Here is a 21,406-nt window from a genome sequence, read left to right as displayed (position 1 = left end):
CTGCCGAGACCAGTGACTCCCCACTCTGCAGCTCGGCGTCTGTCTCTGCGAGTTGGAGATGGCGGTCTTATGGGGCGCAGTATGCTGCGGATCTACTGTGTGCCTTGTGTACCCCTGACCGGGCCATCACGAGGACTGCTGAGCAGAGGCACGGTCAGCACAGAGCTGGGCTGAGTATGCACTCAGCGATCTCCTGAGGAGGCTCACACATCCTCTTCCGGAGGCAGGAAGGAAATTCCTGGGCTCCCCAGGAAGGAGTGACTGGTTCGGTTTGGGGGAGGAGGGGAGCAGAGAAGGAATCAGGGATAGCTCTGCCTTCGTGGGCCGTGAATGGGCAGGGAGAGCAGAGGCCTGGCGGCAAGTTCTCCAGGGGACCAGAGCACCTGGGGGTGGCTCCTGCAGGGCTTTGAAGTTCACAGAGGAGTTCGGTAGAAATTTTTATGATGAAAAACAAGATCAGATCAGTATCCTGGAAACAGCCCTGAGAACTACATGAGTGGAGTGCCCCTCATTAAAATGAGCTGGGAGCCCCGAGCTCTGGGTCTGAAGTAGTAAAGGACGACCAGGGAGCCCCTCCAAATGCTCCCAGCCAGAGGCCAGGTCGGGAGGGGCCTGCACTGACCCAGGAGGCATCCTTGGTCTTCGAACCTTAGACCAGTCTTCGCTGCAGCTGCCCCAAATCCGCTCGGCCCAAGAATACACTTGAAAGACCGAGTTGGACCTGGAAACACCAGTTGGGGTCCCTCCTCCTCGTTTTCCAGATATTTCCAGGCTTGGCTGGATGCGAGAGCGCAGAGGCGAGAGGCCATTGCAACAAAAGGGCTTCTCCAGAACCCGGGGTTTTCATTCGGGGCCGCGGGGGTGGCAGCCGGCCCAGCAGCCCCCTCCCGGAAGACGCCCGCGGCCGCCGAGGTCTCTCTTGCCGGCGCTGCCCGCCCGGCTGTCCGTTCTTCAACCAAATGTTTTTGATTTTACAGGAAGGAGAGCAAAGGGCTAATCTGAGTTTAATTTTTGAAGCCAGGCCTTTGATTTAATACTTATTCATTTAAGTAATTAATGCCTCCGAGTCTGGGGTCAGAATGCATCTCGGTTTAACGTGCCTCTCTCCTTACATCCAGAGACGGACCTCACAGCACTGGGAACCTCCAACCATTAATTTATACCAACCGGGACATTCCAAGGGCCCGGAGCAGTCACCAAACACGACTTTGCAGAGTTCTCCACCGTCGAGCATCAAATTCCATTATCGTGCGCTCGCTCCCCTGGGCCCTCCACGCTCGCGCCTCCCTCTCCGGCAAGGATTCTGCCCACGAGCCTGGTCCTCCTGCCAGGCGGGGCCTGGGAGGCTGTGGGCGTAGCATGTTCCGAGCTTGGAGACATTTTCTCAAACTCTGATCTCATTCAATCCACAAGCATTTATTAAGCGCCAACTGTCTGCCAAGCACTAGGTGGATCCTGGAGGGGGTCACTCTGGTCCCGAAGGACATATGTATTTGTAGACATGAGCAGCATCTGACCTGGGTGAGACAGCATCTCGGGGCCGGGCAGCTCTGGGGAAGGTGACCTGAGGGTGAGGACACGAGAAGTGCAGGACAGGAGTGGGTGACAGTGACGAGAGGGCAGAGGCGAGGGGGCCGGTGGGAGGAGGGGCCGAGAGGGCTCGGAAGGGGACAGCGTGGTGCCCAGTGCCAGTTTCACGGCCGTCTGGAGGGGTTTTCATATACAAGTTCCTGGCGGGGGGGCTTTCTTTCTTATTTTTCACAAAGCACGGAATGAGCCCACCCCCGTGATTTCACCACCAGGCTGCTGGCAAGCCCACCTCGTCCTCATCTTCTCAGGATCCTATTTTCATTCCCCTCTCCCCCTGTCAGTCCAGCGTCCTAGAGCCCCTGCTTCCTCAGTCAGCACACAGTGTGGCGGTTACTATCATCGTCGCTCTCGTCTGGCGGGTGGGGAAGCTGAGCTGGGTGCCGCTGACCCTGGACGGGTGCGGGCAGTGCAGGCCCCGGGAGGAGCCCCCTTCCAGGGAGCATCCGGCCTCAGGGCTTGGGGATGGCCCCGCGAGGCCAAAGTCAAAAAGGGACCCAACTGGATTTCAATGCTGTTCAGAAAAGGAGGGATGAGGGGACAGAGCCCGCAGCCCCTTCCTCAAGCGTGGGGGCCGGGACGGTTGGCCAGATCACCCCACAAAAGAGGGGACCCTGCCTGGGCTCCACACATGGAGTTCAGCCACGGACAGCTCTTCTAGTGAGAAGGAATGACTCCTCGGTCATATGATCCATTACGCCCCTCAACGAGGCCGCCGATGAACCCAGTAAAGGGAAGATCGGGGAAGCTGAGTCTGGGCAGAGCTGGGGGCGTGACAGGCCCCTCCGGTCCCTCCAGATGTCCCAGGACGTGCACGGCTGTCCGCGGGACACAGGTCAGGCAGGCAAGGCCTGCTGGCAGGGAAGGCACTTGGTCCCTCAGGGGCACCCAGGGGCTCTGGGGGCAGCTGGGGGAGCCTTGTCCCGCCCCAGAAGCAGGGCTCGCCCTAGGGCTCCTGCAGCAATGAGATGCAGGTGGAGCATCGCCTGATCAAAACTCTCTTCCAGCCAAGGGAGTCACTTATTCTTCTCACCCCGCAAACATCCACTCAGACCTGGGTGGGATGCCAGCTCTCCACTTCCTAGCTGGTGGTTTTGGGCGAGTCACTTAACCTCTCTGAGCCTCCGTTTCCCCATCCTAAGACGGGTTATCACAGAACCTGCTTCAGAGGGCTGTCGAAAGCGTTAAATGAACCTCAGAGACGGCTTCGAACAGGACCTGGCAGGTGGGAGCTCCCCTCGGTGTTCGGCATCTATTGGTTGCGAAGGCACGATGCTCACTAGAGGCCAGGTCCCGTGCCCAGATCTGGGGAGCCTGTTGAATGCTACTCAGGAGTGAACCCCAGGAGCTCAGAGCCTGGTGGGGGAAGATGTCATCACACGAGGCCTGCGCAGCAAGGAGGGCAGCCGGGAGCGGAGGGAGCCCAGAGGAGGCCCCAGCCAACCCGGGCCTCAGGGCGGGCTGCTCCTGGGGTCCTGGCCTTGAGCAGAGTCCTGAAGACTGTCGGCTCCAGCGGGAGGAGGGGAGGGGAGGGAACGGGCAGCCGAGGGAGACAGGTCCCCCTGCTCCCAGTGCACACATGCAGACGCGCACATGCAGAGACACGAGTGCACAGCACACACACCAACTTGCACACACAATACACACATGCACAGGCGTGCATAAGTGAGCATACGCTGTGCATGCAAATGGGCATGCATGTGCACCTGCACACATAAACACACAGGCAGAAATGGACACATGCATGTGCATGACAGGGCCACGCATCATGCATGCAAACACACATGGATGTCTGTGCACACACCTATACTCACACAAAGGCACAATGCACACATGCACAGACACACACAGGAGCAGACACAAGCATACAAATGTGCACACACACACACCTGTACACACACTCACACGGGCACCGGCAGATGTGCACACATAGGTGGAAACACATGTGCAAGCACACAGATGTATGTTTGCACGTACACACACAGAGGTGCACAAACACACGAGTGTACACCATGCATGCAGAGATGCACACGCGTAGGCACACACATGTATGCACACGTGTGCACACGTAACAGGAGGGCATCTCCTGCCCTCTGCAGCAGGATGACAGGATGCCCTTCAGCCCCACAAGCCTGAGAACATCATCGAACGTGGAGAAGGTCCCTGGGGTTGGCGCTCTTAGGTTGCAAACAAACGGAACAAAAAACAAAACCCCCACAAAACAGCGCCATCTTGTGGTGGCAGTGGGACCCGGCAGGAGGCGGGCGGCCTCCTCGTTGCTTTGGGGATGGCTTTTCCCAGGGCCACGCGTCCCAGGTGAGCTGAACTGTAACCCCCAGGCGGGCTGGGGACCCTGGGGCAGACGGTCAGCCCCTCTTTTATTTGAGGGAGGTCAGGAGCTCTGGTCTGGTCTGGAGCCGCGTCCCTCCGCTCCCCCACTGTCCCACGCGGGCTCCTGACAGGTCTGGGGTCCCCTGGGCACTGAGTCCGGCCCTGCTGGGGGTCTTAGGAAGCCTCCTCTCTCTCTGGGCTTCACTTGCCTCGTCCATGAAATGGGACCATTGCACAGATGCTCACCTGTGTCCAGAGCCGTCCCTCCTGCCCTGAGACTTTCCATGAGTAGACCGGACTGCCCACCTCCTTGAGGCCCAAAGCCGGGGCTACCTGGGGGTCTCCACCTGGCCATTTAGAGCTTAGCTGGGAAGTAGCCACCAGGCGCTCCCTCGTTCTTCAGCAGACCACCGGCTTCAGCGTCACCTGGGAGCTGGTGACCAATGCAGGATCTCGGGCCCCACTCAGACATTCTGACCCCAGGGGATCTGAGCAGGACCCCTGGAATACCCTTCACCACCCCCTGCCCTGCGACAGCCTGAGCTCTGGGGCAGGAGCTCTCCTCCCCCACCCCATCTCCAGCCCCAGTCCCAGCCCCCAGCCTGCAGGGACGAGCGCTCGGAACTACTCAGCAAACAAATGACCCAGAAGCCTCAATGGTGGAGAATGTGGCCTGGTGTCCCTCCCCTCATGCCCTTTCACACCACTTGCCTGGCGGAGAGGGGAGAGGGACCCAGGTCTGAGACGGCCGCCTGAGCTGAATCCTGGCTCTATCGCTCCCCAGATGGGTCGCCCTCTCTGTGCCTCAGTGTCCTCCTCTGTAAAGGGGGAACAATACCAGAACTTACGTCATAGAGCTACTGGAAGGATTAAATCTAATCTGTGCAAAGTGTCTACAGTAAGCACTCAATACATGTTCATGCATACAGGCGGCGTTGGCTTTGCACCATCGTTTAACCCCCTCCCCCATTCTAAACGCATTCAACTTCGGGCTCCGACTCCAGAGTTTGGGGAGGGGCCTCTCGGAGAGGACACAAGGAGGAGGCTGGGACCCCTGCAGCCCCTGCGTGGACCTGGCGCGGGACGGCACTGCAACAGGGGACCCTGGTTTCAAAGGCATCGGAGGTGGGGACGGCTTCGCGTATTTCCATAATTCGCTCCGCACCAATTAATCTTTCACTGTCGGTGGGAACGTGAGCCCCGCGGCAGCTGAACTCCCTCCCTGGGAGAAGGTGACATGTTCGGGCTCCGAACGGTTTTCTTTCATCTGGCACGATGTTAATTTCCCCCGAGTCCCCCAGGAAGGAGGTTTTAGAACAAGACGTGAAGCTTGGCGGGGAATCTGACATCTGAAACAGCCATGGCGCGGAGAGCAGGGGGACATGACAATTGCTGCTTGCCAAGTGAGCTCTGACACGAGCCTTGAGACCCTCGGAAAGAAGTTCCCATCTGCTGAGATTGCACCGGTTTCCTGGCCGAAGATACACTGATGGCGCATCGTGCTTTGCCATTGGCAGGTACCCTTTTGGATCTAAGAAGAGAAATAGGGAGATTTCCTTTTGGAAAATCGAGAGTCCTGGGAGGCTTGTGTTCTGGACGGAGTCATCGCTGCTGAAACACCGGCTGGGTGGCCGACAGCAAGAGCCTTTTCCTCCCTGGGCATCTGCGAGACAAGGGCTGTGACATTCCACCTGCCCCAGCCCCCAGCCCCCAGCCCCTGGCTTCTGGCTGAGGTCTCCCCCTTGTCAGAGGATGTGCAAAGCCAGTTTTGTGGGCCTTGGAGCCCTCGAAGCAAACCTCCCCTGCAAAGGTCCCCAAAGGGGACCTGCCCGCCACGGCCCCGCCCCGTGGTCCGCCCCAGGTGGGCCTGGTGGACGCAGAGCCGAGACAAAGTCCTCGCTCAAACTGAAGCTCTGGGGTCCTGGGCAAGCTTGGCTTTGAAAAGCCCTGGGTGTGCCAAGTGTTTGGTGCGGAGAAACTGGGCCAGCCCGGGCAGCTCCATCCTTCCCAGGGGGGCTCTTTGGAGTGAGCCAGAGGGCCAAGGCATGGGGTGTCTGGGGGTTCCAGTGGCCCTCTATGCGCCCCATCGGCCTCCACCCCCAGGTAAACTGCAGCACAATAGAATGGGGTTCGCTCTGCAAGACCAGCCCTCCTGCCCCGGCCCCCCGATCAGACTGCACCCCCGCAGAGGACGGTGGGGCAGCCTTATGGGGTATTCCAGTGGCCATGTTGGAGGCCTTAGCCCCCAGCCCCCACCAGCAGCTCTGAACACACACGCAATCTGGGTAAAACGAGCTCTCCTGCGCCTCACGACAATTTCCCTAATTCAGGGCTTTCCACCCAGACTGCGGCCCCGAGGCCCTCCCACAAATAGAACTTTCCTGATGCGACCTGGACACACAGCAGACGTCTGTCACTCGCAGGTCTAGGGGTGCGCTGAGGTGGGGCGACGCCAGCACAGGTGCTCTGTGCCCCCAACCCAACCCTGTCCATGCAGCCTCACCCTGGCCCCCAGGGGCACCGGCCGCCCCGCTCGCCTGCCAGTGCCCTGCTCCAGGGGGACTCGAGGCCCTTCCTGAGGGCGTCCAGCCCCTCCTGGCACCTGTGCCATCCCCCCCTCAGCCCTAGCAGCCCCGGGCTCCCGGGGTCCCCAGGGAGGCAGCGTGCCTAATTGCCACGGAGAAGTGATTCCAGCTCATTACGCAGCCTAATGAGAGAAAAGCCTGAGAAATAAGACAGAGAACAGGGGACGCCACGGGGGCGAGATCTTCATGTTCCATCTGATTTCCTCTCTCAGGTCGAGAAAATCAGCAGAACGATAGACACACCCGCAACAGACACAAGCGACGGTTATCAAGCACCCACTGTGCGCTGGGCTCTGTGCTAACCACGTCATCCTACAGAACCTTCTGGAACCTTCTCGAGAACCCAAAGAGGCAGGCTCTGTTATTGCCCCTCGTTTATATAAACGGAGGCTCTCAAAGGTTCGAGGGTCTCCCTGAGATTATTTAAGGCCCCCTCGCCAGAATAATAGTGCACGCATTTATTTCTGGTGAAAATCCCCAGAGTGAAGCCCAGCCTCGCTCGCTGCCCGTCCCTGCCTCCTCCCGTCCTGCGGTGCTGGGACGCACTGGGCGCGGGCGAGCCGAGAGGACCCTCCCTGTCCAACAGCATCAGCTCCTTGGCACAGAGTGTCACTCTGTCCCCGAGAGTTCAGGTCGATAACACGCAGAGAGCAATGACATAATAGGGGCCCTGAAGCTGTTCCGTGTGACACAGACCATAAACCAGTCCAGCCAGAACGTGTCTCCCTCATCTCCTGGCCTGGAGCCCACGGCTCCGTGGTGGCTCGGTGCCCACCTCCAGTCCCGTCTCCACCTGGGTCACGGGCCCGGGCGCCCTTTCCAGGAAGGCACGTGGAGGGTGCAGGCAGCAGAGGTTAACATGGGGCACGGCGTCCCCACCCAACAGGACATGGCCTGCCTTTATCTCAGGCACAGTGTTCTTTGGGCAACCGACCCGCATAAACGGGCAGCCATAAACGGTGGCCTTTGTGCATCTGCGATTGCCGTCTCGGGGTGGGGGGTGGCCGATCCCTGACCCAGTTTGTTTGTTTCTCGGGAGTATTTTTATCTTGCACCCGGTTATCTCCAGGCTCAGCGGTTTTCTTTTGAACCCTCTATCTGAGCAGAAGGGAAAAGGGAGGCGCTCGTGTGTCAACTGAACTAAGGCTGGGGTAACTTTCGAGCATTGCTCAGGCCACCGAGGACAGGCTTCCGCCGTGACAAGCCTAGCGCAGCGGGTACACGGCGCCCAGCCCTCAGCGTGCGGGTGTGTGAGCTGACGCGGGGCCCAGCCAGAGGCAAGGTGTCCATCTCGGCGCCCCCTGAGGGTCCGCCTCCCTGAGAGGAAGGTGGTTGGCACCATTGTCTCGCCCAGCGGTGCTGATCCTGGGGCCTGTGGACCCCGACAGGACCCCTGCCTGAGTGCCAGGGCTGACCCAGACATTTCGGAGCTGGGTGCGATCCCACGCCCACATTTCAGGGAAGACCCCCGCTTCCTCCCAGTCCTAAAGTCCTTGACTGAATACTGACTCGGCCATTCCTCCGTGCCTCAGTTTCCACACTGTCAAATGGGGGCTACCAAGAGTAGCTGCTCCATAAGTTGTTTAGAAGATTAAATAAAGTGTCCCCAGGGCTGGGCAAGGGGTGGCAATTATTGTCATTGTTGCTGTCGTTGTTATCGTTAGTTCCAGTAACACAGGCGTCAAACAGGGTCGGGGCGGAAGCAGACAGCTCAGCCCGAGGGGGGACCATGAAGCGCCTGGTTACCGTCCCGAGGCCAGGAGGGAGCCGTCACAGAGCAGGTGCCAACAGGAACTGTGGCCTTGGGTAGAGGGGGTGCCCGCTGCCCCCAGTGCCCAGCAGGAAGGAAGCCAGCCCCTCTCTCCTTCCATGCTGGGATCTGTCACTGGCTGAACCCAGAGGCCAGGACTCCAGTGACCAGTCAGACTCCCGGGGCAGACAAGCAGGTGGGGGACCCGGGTGGCTGGATCTGGGGGGCAGGGGGAGAAGCGCCAGCAGAGTGCTATGGAGGCACGGGGACCCTCCTGTGCCTGGGGGCCGCCCATCTGGCACACCCCCGATTCTGCAGCCCAGGAGGACCCAGGGCCTAGGTCAGGGGAGGCCAGAAGCCAGTAGGGGAAAGGGCCCTGGGTCTGACCTTCTCCTCCCGAAGGCAGGGCGGGCTCCTGCCCAGGGCACGTGCGAGCTGGGTCATCGGCCCCGGGAGGGAGCCAGGATTCCATCGGAGGTCGAAGGCCTCTCCTTGACCTTCCGCACGCAGCAGGGCCGTGTGCACGCTGGCTGAGTCATTATCTCCAGGAGCAGGAATGTGACAGTCAGCAAGGAGCAGGAGCTGCGGCCCGGCCAAGGCAGCCTGACAGCCTCTGGGACCGTCCCCGGAGAAGGTGGCAGAATGCTACACCCCGTCTCCCGGGCACCAGAGCGCGACCACCTCTCAGCCAGGGGCTCCTCCATGGCGTGGAACAGCCGTCAGAAATCAGATTCCAAAATGCTCCTGCTGGAAGCGCCGTTCACCGAACAAGCTCTGCAGGATGGAGAGCTGTCCGTCTGTCGTGCAACCGTTCAGGGCGTGCCGTCAAAGGCGGGAGCAAATCGAATTCTTGAAAATTGTAGAACGATTCTCCCAAGATGGGGCAGCCGTTTCAGAACCGTGCGGATCCGTCTTACAGCTGGGGGCTCTGACGACCATCCCCACCACAGGCTATGGACCTGGTTCCGGGCCCCTCCTCGCAGGGGGCAGCGGTCCTGAGCCTTTCAGGGTCATGGATCCCTTTGAGAATCTGACGAAAGGTACAAAACCTCTACTCAAAACAGGGAGCCAGGGCTGTACACGGACACAGTGTTCTTGCATATAATTTCAAGGGTCCACAGACCTCAGGTTCCGAGCCCATGTCCTGAGCAGGGGCTGGGGTGCGATGGCAGGGCCTCTCGGGGTGTGATCAGACTGACGCCTCAGAGATGAAGGTGGGCCTTACCCAATCAGGTAGAGGCCTGACGAGTGAAAACCCGAGGTTTCCCAGAGAAGAAGGGACTCTGCCTTAAGGCTATAAGGGAGAAATCCTGCCTGAGGCTCCAGCCTGCGGGCCTGCCCCACAGACTGCAGACTTGCCAGCCCCCCAGTCATGTGAGCTGATTCCTTAAAATAAACCTCTCTCTCTCTCTCTGTGTCGTGCTAGGCACAGAGCTCTACTGGTGAACAACACATGTCTGTCCCTGACCCACGGAGCACACCGTCCGGCGGCATCCAGTGGACTTCCTGCCCTCAGTGCCCCTGCACCCACCCAGCCCAGGTCGGGGCATCGCCCCTTCCTCCTGCACCTCCGGCTCATCACCAGCCCGGTCTTACCGCATCTTCCTCTGTGCATGCTCTGGGTTTATGCTGCCCTGCCCGTCACCGGACACAGCCCAGTGTAGAGGGGTGCTGTCAGCATCTGCCGAAGGCGCGAATGACCTCGGGCCTTAGTCAGTTGACCCCTTCGTTAATCAACCGACCCATTAGCAGATGGTACTCTGACGTTTATGACACGCGCCGTAAAGAGCCATGCATTTCTCTGCTTATCTAAAGCAGCAGTGCAGGAATCAGGCAGATACGTTCTGACCGATGATGCAGTCGCCTGTGGGCGGCTTCGTGTCCCGAGGGGGGCACTCGAGGGTCCAGGAGGCCCTGTGGGAGTGGAGGGACCTGAATGGTCAGTCTCTCCAGCATCCCCGTGACTGACGTTTTGGGGGAGTCGGGTGGGGACCGCGCGCTCCGGCGGATGCAGCCGGGTTGGTCCTCCCTCTGCCCACGGCGCAGGCGCACTGCGCTCCGATCTCCACCTGCGTCTTGATTGGTTTCCTTTCATCCCTGCATCCCCGTCGCGTTCCTTCCCTCCCGTAACCACCATCCTAACGGGAGTCATGGACGTCCTTCAGCGGGCACATGTTCTTATTCAATGAACACCGTTGTTTTGACGCAGGAATTTTTGTTAACAGTTTTGTCAGGGTACAGATGACGCACGATCAACTGTGTGTATTTAAATCGCACACGTGGGTGAGTTTTTGCGTGAATGTACCTGCGAAGCCATCCCCACACTCAAGACCATGAGCACATCCATCACCCCGCCAGTCCACTACTGAGCTGCCTTCTGTCACCATGGATTAAGTCGCATCTTCCAGATTTTTATGTAAGTGGACTCATACAGCAGGTGCTCTTTGTCTGGCTTTTCACATTAAGCATATTATTTTAAGACTCATCTACGTTGTTGCGTATTCCAATAGTTCACTCCTTTTTATTGCCAAGTATCATCTGATTAAATGGATATGCCGCCATTAACATATCCATTCACCTGTCCGTGGACACCTGAGTTGCGTCTAGCTTTTAACTATTATAAATGAGCAAATTTTTTTGAACGTACGTTTGTATTTCTCTTAGGCAAATACCTAAGAGCAGAATGCTGACGTATGCTTAACTTTTTAAGGAACTGCCAAATTATTTTCCAAAGTGGTTATATCGTTTTTTATTCTCATCGGCAGCATCTAGGAGCTCCGTTTCCTCCACAACCTCACCAATATTCCTGCGTTTGAAGTTTTGCCACCATTCTGGTCCATGTGTAATAATAACGCATTGTGGTTTTAGTTCGCATTTCCCTAATGCCTCATGATGTTGGCCATCTTTTCACGTGCTCATTTGCCATCCGTGCATCATCTTTGTTGAAGTGTTTTCCCAGATCTTTTGCCCGTTTTTCAAATCAGGTTGTTTGTTTACTTATTTTTGAGAATTAGCCGTTCTTTGTAAACTGTGCATGCAATCCCTTCGTCAGATATATGGTTTGCAAACATTTTTTCCCAGTCTTCAGTTTATCTTTTCATTCTCTTAATGAACGAAAGAACAACGTCTTTGAAAGAGCTGGCATTTCAAATTTTGCTGAAGTTCAATTTACTAATTATTTTCTTTTATGGGTCATGCTTTTGTTGTTGTATTGAAAACACCTTTGCCAACATAAGGTCACAAAGATTTTCTCTTATTTTTTTCCTGGACTCTTATAAGTTTTATATTTAGATCTATGATCCATTCAAATCAATTTTTGTCTACGGTGCAACGTGTGACTTAAGCTCCCTCTTTTTCAGGTGGATGTCCGGTAGCTCTAACACCATTTGTTGAAAGAAACTGTCCTTTCTCCGCTGAACTGATTTCGTACCGTTGTTTAAAATAAGTTGTCAATACATTCGGGTTTAGTTCTGGACTCTGCCTATTCTGTTCCGTTGATGTATTTATCTGTCTTTATGCCCATACAGACTTTTAATTTGGGCTTAATTGGCTCTTCTTTCTCAGTTTCTTAGAGTAGAAGCCCGAGTCATTGATTTGAGACCTTTCTTCTTTTCAAATACAGACAGTCCTCTGGATTTCCCTCCACAGACTGCTTACACAGCATCCCACAAATTTTGGTATGTTTGTCTTCATTTTCATCCCGTCCAAAATACTTTCTAACTTCTTTTAGGATTTCCTCCTGGACACACGCACTACTTAAAAGCGTGATATCTCCTTTACAAATATGTGGGGATTGTCCAGATATCGTTTGTGGTTTTGATTTCTAATTTGATTTCCTTTTGCTCAGAATACATATTTTGTGTGACTTAAATCCTTTTCAAGGTATTGAGACGTGTTTTATGGCTCAGGATATGGCCTGTCTTAGGAAATGTTCCACGTGGACTAGAAAGAATGTTTATTCTGCCTCCTTGGGGGTGGAGTACTGTATAAACGTCACTTACATCGAGTTGGTTGATAGTTTTGTGCGAGTCTTCTTTATCCACCTGTTCTGATACTAATATAGCCACTTCAGCTTTCTTACAATTAGAACGATACACCTTTTCCCACCCTTTTACTTTTAATCTACTTATGGTTTTATAGTTAAAGTGAGTTTCCTGTACACAGTATAGAGTTGAGTTTGGGATTTTTATTCAAGCTGACAATCTCTGCCGTTTAACTCGGGTATTTAGATCATTTACGTTTAATGTGATGACTGATAGAGTTGGGTTTACATCTGCTATCCTGCTACCTATTCTTTGTTCCTTTTTCCTCTTTTTCTGCTTTCTTTTTGATTAACTGAGTACTTTTTATGATTTGGCTTATCTCCTTTGTTGCCTTCTTAGCTATAACTGTTTGTTTTGTCATTCTAGTGGTTGCTTTGCAGTTTATTGTATATTTCTTAAACTTGTCATAATCTACTTTCAAGTGACATTATATTACTTAGTGTGTAGTATGAGAGTCTTAGAATCCTACATTTCCATTCTATTTATCCTCTTTATCCCCCTGTTGGCATATATTTTGCTTATACATATGCTATAAACCCCACACTACGTTGTTATTATTTTTGCTTATGTAATTAATTATCTTTTAAACATATTTAAATAGTAAGAAACAAATCATACATTTTCTCACCTAGTTATCCTCTCTGCTTCTTGTCATTCCTTTCTCTAGATTCAGAATTCTATCTGGTATCACTTTCCTTCTGCCTGAAGAACTTGAACGTTTATTGGAGGTGGGTTTCCTGGTGACCCATTCTTCCAGCGTTTGCATATCTGAAAAAAAGTCTTTATTTCACTTTTGTTTTTGAAAGATATTTTCAGTAGGCAGAGAATTCCAGGTTGACTCACTTTCCTTTCCGTGCTTTAAAGATATTACTGCACCGTCTTCTCACTCCAATCTTTTATGACAAGAACTCTGTCATCCTGATCTTTGTTCCTCTGTACGTAGCATGTCCTTTTTCTCCGTCTACTTTTAAGATGTTCTCTTTATCACTAGTTTTGGCCAATTTGATTATGACGTGCTTTGCTGGAGTTTTCTTCATGTTTCTTATGCTTGGGTTTCAGCAAGCTACTTGGATCTGTGGGTTTCTATTTTTTATCAATTTAGGGAAAGCTTTAGTCATCACTTCTTCAAATTTTTTTCCTCTTGTCTACTTTGGGGATTCCAATTACATATACGTCATACGTGTGCACATTTATATGGCGTATGTCGTTGTCCCATGACTCACTCATGCTTGGTTCTGGCTTTTCTTTTATTCTCTGTTTCATTTTTGATAGTTTCTCCTGTAAGATCTTCACGCTCACTAATCTTTTCTTCTGCAACGTCTCATCCTTTAGCCCCATCGAGTGCGTTAGTCATCATGGACATTGGTCTTTTCATCTCTGGAAGTCTGACTTGAGTGTTTGGGGTAGGCATCCTCTAGAATGGCTCTCGGTCATCCCCCCACCTCCTGTTATCCGCATCCTGTGTAATTCCTTCCCTCTGAGTGGTGTCCTCTTCCAGGGAATAAAATATGGCACAGTGACGGGCGTTCTCTTTCCAGATTTAGGTTACAAAAAGACCCTAATTTCTGCCTTATTCACCTGTTCTTGACTCTCTTTCTCTTGGAGTCATCACCCTGGGGAAATCAAATCGCCATATCGTGAGCTGCCCTGTGGAGAGGCCCATGGGCAAGAAGTCAAGGAACTGATGTCCCCAGCCATCAGCCACCAAGGACCCGACGCCTGCCAACAGCTCCACAGGGGAGCATGGAATTGATCTCCCTGCCATCCGCTTTGACACCACGCCCGCAGGCTTGTGAGTGCCCCCGAGTCAGAGACTCCAGCTAAGCCATGCCCAGACTCCTGCGCATGGAAACTGTGAGACAGTAAACGTTTGAAGCTACTGAGTTTGGGGATAATTTGTTACACAGCAACGGCTGACAAATACAGTCTTTTTTCTATCATCTCTGTCTCTACTTCACATGTTCCATCTTTCCTAGAGCTTTTCAAACAGGTGGAATACAGCCGTCGTAACTGTTTTCATGCCCCGATCTGCTAAATCTAATCTCTGTGTCCATTCTGGGTCCCGTTCATTTTGCTGGCCTTTTTCTTCTCATCATGAGTCATGCTGTCCTTCTTCTTTGCAAGGCTGGCAACTTTGGCTTGGAGAGACCCGACAGTGTGAATTTTATTTGGTTAGTTGCCAGATGTTTTTTTTTTTTATTCCCACAAATATTCGTTCACTTTTGGGATGCAGTCAAATTATTTAGTTGTAGTTACGTTTGATCATGTTGGCTCTTGCTTTTCAAATTTTTAGGTGGAGTGAGAGCAATGTTTAACCTGGGGCAAATCTGACTCGCTAATGTTGCAAAGCCTTTCTGATTTCTCAACCCAAAACTTTACAAACTGTGGGGTTTTCCGGGCTGTCTGGGGAGAACATGCATTATTTCTCGCACGTTCTTTGGGGCGGTTCTTTCCTGAGGCCTGGATAACTCCTTCACATGCATTCTGCCAGTTCTCTGCCGCATACTCGAAGGAGGCCCCCTGCAGAGTCCAGCGTCCTCTCTTCTCCAGCTTTCTGCCCTGCACGTCCAGTCACCCCCGTCTCCCAGAACTCTGAGCTTTGTCTCAGCTCAGGGAGCCCCCCCGCCCTGCACTGAGTCCTGAAAATTCTCGAGGCTCCAAGTGAAGGAAATCACAGAGCTCACTGTCTCTTAGGAATCACTGTCCTTCGTTGCCTGATGTCCTGCATCTCCTACATTTTGTCTGGGTTTCAGACCGGAGGGTGAATCCGGTCCCTGTTACTCCATCTTAGGCAGAGCAGAAGGTTGCACATATACGTTACCTGATGTGAATGAGATTTTGACACAGATTTCACTCAGTTCTTCAGTTTTAATAGAGTGCTATATATATATGTTTTTTTTTATTTTTATTTTTTGCTGAGGAAGATTTGTCTGAGCTAACATCTGCTCCCAATCTTCCTCTTTTTTTTTTTTTTTGCTTGAGGAAGACAGGCCCTGAGCTAACATCTGTGCCAACATTCCTCTATTTCATTTGTGGGTTGCCGCCACAGTATGGCTGATGAGTGGTGTAGGTCTGTGCCCAAGATCTGAACCCGCAAACCTGGGCCACCAAAGTGCAGCGTGCGAACTTAACCACTATGCCACGAGGCCAGCCCCTAAAGGGCTATTTTTTTTTAATGAACTTTTGATTTTGCAGTAATTTTAGGGTTACTGAAGAGCTGTCAAGATAGCACAGAGAGTACCCATATGCCCCTCACCCAGTTTACCCCAGTGCCAATCTCTTACATAATCCTGTAAATATTTGTAAAACCAAGAGATGAACATCGCTACGCTGTGAAAACTAAACTGCAACTTGATTGGCAAATGCTGCGTCTTTAAGGCCCTCCATGTCGAGATGCGCGCCTGCCCCGTTCCGCCTGCTCCCTCTCCAGGGAGGGACACTGGCCGACGCCACCCGGGTCTGGTTTGATCCGCCTAATCAGACAGGCACTCGCCTTCTCACGGAGGGGACGGCCGGGGCAGGAGGCCTAGATCTTTCCTCTTACAGTAACCATTTTCCACTGCTCTTTTCTGGACGGTGTCAATGACCCCCTCAGGCCGGGTCAGCTGGGCCCTGTGCAGTCCACGGTGACAGCCACTTGACCGTGGACCGCTTGACCTGTGACAGGTCCAAATTGGGATGTGCTGTGAGTGTAAGACACCTGCTGGGAGGAGCCCAGACCGGATCTTAAAGACTTAGTATGAAAATATAACTGCAAGTTATCTCGTTGTTTCAATGGTGACTCTATGTCGAAATGATACCATGTTGGAGATACGGATGAAATAGAATCTATTACTAAAATTAACTTCCCCTGCTTCGTTTTACTCTTTTTTAAGGTGGCTGGTAGAAAATTCAATATTGCCTAGGTGGTTCCCACGTTCTTTCTACTGGACAGCTAGCCAATTATTCAGACGAGCCCTGGGAAAAGGTTGAAATGGCCCCTCGCCCCCCTGCATTGAACATCAGCCAACCTCTGCCATCCATCCTGGGTCCTGGCCACCCCCCTCTGGCCGGTGGTGATAACCACGAGAAAGCCAAGGCGGCCACAGGGAGCCGGATGCGAGTCGGGACTGGCTCCCAAGGCGGCTGTGAGAGCAGAGGATGTCCTGAGCGGTTGGTGGGGGTTAGTGACCTGCAGGGCATGTCCCTGGCCGCTACTGAGGTACCTGGAAACCCCTGCTGAGTCAGAGGAGTGAGACATTCCTGGGCAACCTACAAGGAAACTCCTTGCCCGTGGCTGGCTTCCCTGTTTTGACAGTCTGGTTAATAAATCACCTGCCGGGAGGAGCCCAGACCCAGGCGCCACCACATGTGCCCGGGTTGTGGGTGACCCCAGTGCCTGGGGGGGGGGGGGGGGGGCAGGGAGTTTGTACGATGCACTTTAAAATCTGATTAATCCAGAAAAGAACCAAGTAAAAAAGTAGCAATCACTTATACTCCCCACCCAGAATTAGCCACCTTTAACCCATTAGCTTCTTCTAGTCTTTTTAAAAATGTATTGACTTTCCACAAATCATGAAACCAATATGTAGATGTTGTCCTTGAAAAAAAAGAAAGAAGTGGGGCCGATCCGGTGGCATAGTGGTTAAGTTCACGCACTCTACTTCAGCAGCCCGGGGTTCACAGGTTCAGATCCCAGGCACGGACATACACACCGCTCGTCAAGCCACGCTGTGGCAGCGACCCACATAAAGTGGAGGAAGACTGGCACAGATTTAGCTCAGGGCCAATCTTCCTCACCAAAAAAAAAAAAAAAGAAAAGAAAAGAAAGAAAAGAAAAAACTGCATTACAAATCAAACTAAAGTAACTTTTCTTCCCCCTTGACTCCCATTCTGATTCCCTCTCCTTTCCCAGGGAAATCCATTATGCATTCCATGAATCTCTTCATTGTTTAAAAACATCTATTGCCAACTTTCCACATTGTTTGGGCTGGGTGGGGTTTTGTGGTTTTTTTAAAGGCATCATACCACGTGTGTGCTGTTTCTCTAGGAGGAACAGGCCCTGGTGTTCCTCCCTGCGTGGGACAGGGAGACGCCAGCCTCCTCCGGCCCCCTGCCAGCTTTGTGGGGGGCAACACGGCTGCGTCTCCCAACCTGGACCTGAACACCCCCTTGGAGTCCGTGCTACAGGATCTGGGACTTTACCCCTCAAATCTCTTCCCTCCACTTCAGGAAGCAGAAGCTCCAGGGTGTAGCTGCTGGCCTGTCAATAGAAAAACAATAGGGATGAATTTGGTAAATTACAACAATTCACAGAACGGAATACTATGCAACCATCAAAAATGGAGCAGAATCCACCTGAGCAGATGCAGAGACCTCTCGATAGTCCCATGATCCCGCACGGCTGCAGGACCCCGGGAAGGACGTGACACCGTCTGCCATGGCTCCAGGATGGACACACACGGGCCTGCGTGTTCATGGGCGTGGACGTTGTCTGTGCCTTGAACGCTTCTGACAGATGCACAGGAAGCAGTGGACTGAGCTTAACTCTGGAAAACGGGTCTCAGGCCTGGGGGGAGGGGAAGCGAGGGTTTTCCTTTTACGCTTCCTGAGCGTTCATTTTTTTCTAACTGCACAGGAACGGTTTGCTTTTATTTAAGGACAAATAAACGTACCTCTGAAGACGACAGCTGGGCTACAGGCCAAGGAGAAGGGGCTGGATGGGCTGTTTCTAAGGGCTCCGGCTTCACCCAGCGCCCCCGCGGGGGACCCCCATCACCTCCACCGGGTCTGACCCCGACCATTCTCCGCCCGGAGGGCCTGGCCTCCAGCGGTACTGATCCCTCAGGCTCCTCCGGGGGAGCCCTGAGAACTGTGCCCAGGACAGCCCACGGCAGCCGCGAACCAGGTGCTTTCTTCCCCTTAGTGGGGCCCATGGGTGAGGGTGGGGGGTCAGGATGCACCAAGTCAACGCCCCAGCAGGTTCCCAAATGCCGTGGGGCCAGGGGAGCGATCCCAGGGGCACACCGAACCAACGAGCGGCCTCAGGCAAGTCCTGTGTTCTCTCTCTGGCCTCCATTTCCTCCTCTGCCAAAGGGGGCCCTCGCAGGACGTCGGAAAAAGGACAGAGGACTTGCCGCATTGCTCACCATCTCCCCTCGCCACTCGGGGCCGGGCAGCGGCTGCCAGTGTCCTCCCCCCGGGTCGTTTGCTGAAGTCCTCGGTCTGTGTCTCACAGCAGACTTGTCACACAAGGGCCAGGTGGGACTTCCTCTCCCTGGTAACCTCCCTCCCTCTTACCTTGTCCACCTCTTCTTTGGGAAAAAAAATATACAAAGAGGAAAGAATTGCCCAGGGCAGAGACCCTCACAGGGGGTTCACGGGCATCCCCTGGAGCCCACTGGCTCAGAGACCTCTTCTCATCCCCACTTAAGTGGAACCTCTAGGGATGGGACCCAGAAAATCTGCACATCTGCTGCTTAATGAGAGTGGGGGGTGGTGGGGAGGGCGATGGGGGGTTCCCAGGCACATGAGTTTGAGAACCACCCCCAGGCTGTGCTGTGGCTGATGAATCTGGGTCCCACAGGGCCACGACCTTTGCCCAGTGCCACCTGGCCGGCCTTGACCCACGATCATCTCAAACCCGGGGACACCTGTCCCCAAGGGAGGCCCGCAGAGACCAGACACTGAGAACGAGCAGGGTCACACGTTGTTGGAGCTGCAGGACCCAGATGCCCTTAAAGCCACTTCGCGTTTTAATCGAGGAAAACAAAACCCCCAAAACAAGAGGCCCACTGGGCCCTGAGCCCCTCCACCTGGAGAAGCTACCACAAATGTCACCAGCTTTCACGTGGCCTCTTCCCCAGCCCAGCCGCACCCGGGGGCCTCCCGCTGTGGGCCCCACCGTCCCCTCCCCGAGGAAGGGCCGGCTCAGGAAGCCCACGGCTCTGTCCCCTTATCTTCTGCAAGCCCAGCTGGACATCCGCTCCACCCTGGGCCTGGCGCTGGACCACGTTTTCAGGGGACAACACTATTGTCAGCTTATCTGGTTGTAAATGGCCATCTTATCTCCAGCCGCCTCTCACTGCCAGGCACTGGTTTATGCCTTTATGAGAGCAGTTTGCCTTTCTCGGGAAAGCAGGAGCAGTCTCCGGAGGTGCCTGGTGGCGGGGCAGCCGGGCTTTCTTCCTTATAAAGTGGTGGGCCGGGTGCCAGCCCTGGCTCAGCAGCTGCCTGGCCCTGTGGGAGCCCTGCGTGGGGGCAGGGGGCAGGGCGGAGGCCACGAGGGGCAGGGACAACCCAGGGTCACCAGCCCCACAGCAGGGAGCAGAGCCGGGGGAGTGACAGGAAGAGGGGCCTCTGGGAGGGGTGTCCCAGTCCTTCACACCTTTCCTCGTTCCCCCTTTCCATGTCCTGCCTCTCACGCACACCTGGATCTGTCTTGTGTGCGGGGGGCAGGGGCCGGGGCACAGCCCTGGGCCTGGAGGCCGGGGTTGGACCTGTGCTTGGTGCCTCCTGCATCCTCCCAGCCTCAGTTTCCTCCCCTGTAACATGAGCATAAGACCCTTGCATTGCAGGGTGGCTGTGGGGACCCACAGGAGGTGGCAGCATCCAGGGTCCTGGAAACCAGCTGGTGCCGTCAGACCCACGTGCTGTCCTTCATCAAGGGTTCCAGAGGCCTGGAAGTGGGAGGCAGCTGGCAGGGGTCAGGCCGAGCCCCAGGCTGCGTGTTGCATCAGGTGAGAGGTCTCTAACTCCGGTCCCCGGGACTCGTTCATTCAACAAATATTTCTTGAGCATCTACTCTGTGCCCAATGCTGGGGACACAGCAGAGAACGAGACAGACAGCCTTTACACCCCAATGGGAGCAAACAGACAATAAACAGGACAAGTAAGTAGAACGTATGGTTCGTTACGTGGTGATGAGACCTATGGAAACTTCTGGAGGGAATAGGGACAGGCATGTCTGGGGTAGGGATGGAGCCTCAGTTTTCAATGGGGTGGTCAGGGAAGCCCTCACCAGGCAGGTGACACCTGAGCTGAGACCCGAAGGAGTTGAGCAAGGGAGACACGGAGATTCCCAGAAGAGTGGTCCAGACAGTGGTCACACATGTGCAAAGGCCCTGGGGCAGGAGCCTGGTGTGTTCAGAGACTGGCCAGAGGGCTGGAGGCGAGGGATCAGGGAGGGGAGGAGAGGAGATCAAGGATGTAAAGGGTCAGCATGTGGACCCGGCTTTGAGGGCGACGGAGCCTGAGGGATTAGGAGCCCAGGAGAGAGGATGGTCTATGTATTTGTGAAACACTCACTTGCTACTGGGTGACAGTAGACTGAAGAAGTGGGACAGAAGTGGGGAGACCACCGGGAGGGAGGCTCTTGCATCATCCGGGTGAGAGTGGGCGGGGCTGCACGCTGGGTCTCGGGGAGCGCATCCAGGTTAGCTGATGGTGGCGCACCAGGAGCGTGACACGGAGAAAGATGCTCACCGCTGAGGGGACCACCAGCGTTCTAAGCACGCCACGTGGCCTTGACTCACGGATCCTTTCTCCCAAGGAGGTGCAATCAGTCCTACTTTCAGGACGGAGAAACTGAGGCACAAGTGGCCACAGAGCCGAACTCCAATCCAGAGCCCGTGCCCTTAACCACAAGGGCGCCCCTGCTGTGCACAGCGCTTAGGGCAGCCCCTTGAGGGCCCGGGCTCAGCAGATGTTACCTGGCGACGGGATTTGCGTCCACAGCTCACAGTAAGAGGCAGGGGAGTGGCCACAATCCCCAGGAACTCTCCATCCACCTGCGGGGAAGACCCGTCTGGCCGCCCCTCCCAGGGTGAGCCTGTCGGTCCGGGGTCAGCAAACTTTCTGTAAAAGGGCAGGAGGGGGAAGATTTTTCTGCAAGCCACGTGGTCTTGTTGCATCACCTCCATTTCCGCCGGGTAGTGGGAAAGCACCACAGAGAAGGGTCGATGAACCGGCAGCTGGGGGCCAAGGACCTTCATCCATGGACGCTGAAGTTCCCATCATTTTCATGGGTCGTGAAACAGTATTCTCCTGTGGGTTGTTCACCCACTGAAAAATGTAAAAGCCACTCTTTGCTCGTGGGCTGTACGAAAACAGACGGTGGCTGAGCCAGCCCT

This window comes from Equus quagga, chromosome 17, assembly GCF_021613505.1.
Source record: "Equus quagga isolate Etosha38 chromosome 17, UCLA_HA_Equagga_1.0, whole genome shotgun sequence".
NCBI classification, from domain to species: domain Eukaryota; kingdom Metazoa; phylum Chordata; class Mammalia; order Perissodactyla; family Equidae; genus Equus; species Equus quagga.
This window is presented reverse-complemented; position numbering follows the sequence as displayed.